This window comes from Leucopleurus acutus (assembly GCF_964270905.1).
Source record: "Leucopleurus acutus genome assembly, chromosome: 11".
Classification (NCBI taxonomy): Eukaryota; Metazoa; Chordata; class Mammalia; order Artiodactyla; family Delphinidae; genus Leucopleurus; species Leucopleurus acutus.
The window spans coordinates 98,451,443-98,454,435 of record NC_139152.1 but is presented as its reverse complement, the minus strand read 5'-3'; positions in this window follow the sequence as shown (position 1 = coordinate 98,454,435).

The window sequence follows — 2,993 nt, the reverse complement described above, 5'->3', positions numbered from 1 at the left end:
ATGGTCCAGCCTCACCCAGCTGAGGGATGCCCTCTGACATTCCTGGACATCCGTCCCCATCAAGCTCACCACCTCCTGGGACAGCCATTCCACTGCTGGCAGTCCTTTCCGGCCACTTGTGCAGACCCCCACCCAAGCCCGGGACTGCCCCCGTCTCTGGCCTCCCTCGCCTGAGACGCCCAGCCCTGCCTTCACCTGGCGAATGCTCCCCGTCGCTCCCAGGCGTCCCCTGCCTTCCTCTCATCCTGCCCGCCTCACTGCCCTGCACTTGTCTCCCCACGTGGACAGTGACACCCTGAAAGCAGGACCGTGCTGTGTCAGTCTTTCCCTACGTCGGAATTCGGCATATAGTTAGCGCCTAACGAGTGAGTGGAATCTTTCATTCTTGGAGTGGGTTTTGTTTTTTCTGAAAACCATCTGCCCTGTCCCTTCTAAGCACTGTTCTTGGTCCTGCCCTTGGGGGCCGTAACCTCCCAGGCAAGAACTAGGCTGGTGCCCTGCCCCCTCACCAATCGGGAACAAAAGGAATGGTACAGAGGATGCCGAGCAAGGAGAGGTGACTGCACGGACAGCAGGAAGACTGCTAGATGTAAGAACTAGGGTGAGAGCTGAGTCTGCAGCAGGTGGGATGTGGGTAGGGCAGGGGCCAGAGACGGGCATGCCCGGTGGGAAGAAATAGGATGCACTAAAATGAGTCAGGCAACCGGTTCTAACCCAGCTCTGCCACCAGTGGTGGGACCAAGGGGGAGGTCCCTTTTCATCGCGTAATGAGGAGGTCTCGTATCAGGTGTCTTGAAAACCCACGCAGCTCAAACATGCTGTGACTCTTCAGTGGTCAAACTGTCTTATCAGTTCAACCCGAGAGGAGCTGATCAATGGGGGAGACCGTGAATTTTTAGCCAGTGATGGACTTCGCCAGCGAGGGCAAAGAGAATTTGTTACAGAAGCACCTGTCACACAGCTTGGGCCCACACAGCCATCGCCAAGGCGTGCTGAGCCTTTGCCAGATCTACACATCAAATGACAATCTGATTCTCACACTCGGATCCCTGTAAGCCAGTTGGCACCCGATGTCTGAGCTGCAGTCCTTAAATCTGTCCCCTCACCGCTGATGGAAGGAATCTGTGCTCTATTAAAAGCATTCTTTAAACACCAGAGAATGCTAAGTGTGTTTAAAATATAAAAAAATCAACCAGAAAATGCATTCCCCCCTCTTTAAAGTTGTCATCTTTACATGTATCCGTGGTGTTGGGCACCAGCTGGGAAGAGAAGTCTTAAAATATCACGAGCAAGGCCATCTCTGCAGAAGGAAAGACTCCCAAGGCCAACAAGACTCTCTCTTCTCCAATCTTTTGCATCCTCGAAAAACTTAAGTGAATTGGTTAAAATCTCCCCCACCTATTTCTGCTGTCTCTCATTTCCCCCCTTTACAATCCATAGTGCATGTGATTTCCAGAAAGTCCTTCTTACTCAAATACAGCTGGTAGCTTGGAGCCCATCTAACTCTGCTCAAGAACCACTGGCTGGCTGGGCCTCTGTGCCGCCCTCAGGCTCTGCCCTCTGCCTGGATTGCCGTCCCCAGCTCAGCCCGGAGTACGGTGATTTAAGGTTGAAGCTCAGCACGGGCAAGGTCTGCTCCAAGAAGCCCCTGAAGTCTCCTTCCCATGCCCACTCCTGTGTCTCTCATAACAGACCCCGGCCCTGCGACCATCTGCTTCTTGAGGCTACGGCCGTGTCTCTTTCACTTTCCTTGGTGCCGAGAAGTTAGCTCAGAAGAGACCGTCAGTGACGTGTTGGTGGTCTGAATGGTCCCACCATCCGTTGAATTCAGCCTTCCCTGGTCATCTCAACTGCAAGCACATCGTCTGTGACTCACCACGTGGGCCCTCTCTGGTCCGGCCACACAGCTCACTCCTACACACCTCACGCGCTTTTCCCCAACTCGGCTGGACCATTTTGCCCTCTTGGAAAGCCTTCCCTGCTATTTCTAGGTGTTGCCGATTCACGTCCACCACCTGCCGCAAGCTAGGCTCAAAACAGTCTCCAGGAGGCCGTCGTGAATTAACTTAGCTCACTGACGCTGCCGTCCTGTAGGTACCCAGGTTTCCATTTTTACCAAAGACGTCAGGAGGGTTGCCAATTATGGCAGACAGACTGACTTTCAGGGGCTGGTGGCTACCTCTCTCCTGGGTCCCTACCACACTTGGGGGTCTCCAGAGGAGGAGAAGGCCAGAACCCTCCTTAGCCCAGAGAATGAGTGACTGGGGTGTCCCCACTCTCGCTGTGAGACAAGATGTGACGGCAAGTACCTTTCTCCTTAGAATGGAGTATGCCGGGAGTTAGAGCCTTGAATTCTCAAAGAGTAATAATTCCCTATAATAGGGTATTGGTTTACGTTTGTTAAGAAAACATTTTGTACTTGTTTTCAAGTTTCCTTTCCAAAGTGTGTGTTTTCAGCCCCAAGTAGACCATAAGCAGAGACTGTGCCTCATTCATCACTCTGTCCCCATCCTGTGCTGAGCACAGAGCTCCAATCCTATCAGGTAATCAATAAATGCTTGTTACCTAACTAAAGGCAAATTAAATGCTAAACAGCACTAATTACAAGCTGTTGCAGGATCCTGGCTCTCAGCAAAGAGAACTACTTGTGATTGTCAAGGGTTTGCTAGTTGCCCAGGTGTATGAAACATGAAATTGTTATTTTCTAACTGCTGCTTTGTTCCAGAGGGCGGGCCGTTCTTCTCAGATTGCTGCAATAAAATATCCGGAGGGCAGGGCAGGATTCATTAAAATTCTAAACGCCAGTATTCTACACTATGGAATCTTGTTCAGGGGTAAGACAAGTGGATTTTGATTCCTGTTTTCAAGAACGGAGACAACCAGTAACTGTTAAGGGAAATGAAGAGCTTCCTCATTTATTGGCACATGAAGGGGGAGCTGCTACTCCTAGCCTGTGTAGTCTCTCCACGGACGATCCTAAAATAGGCACAAAA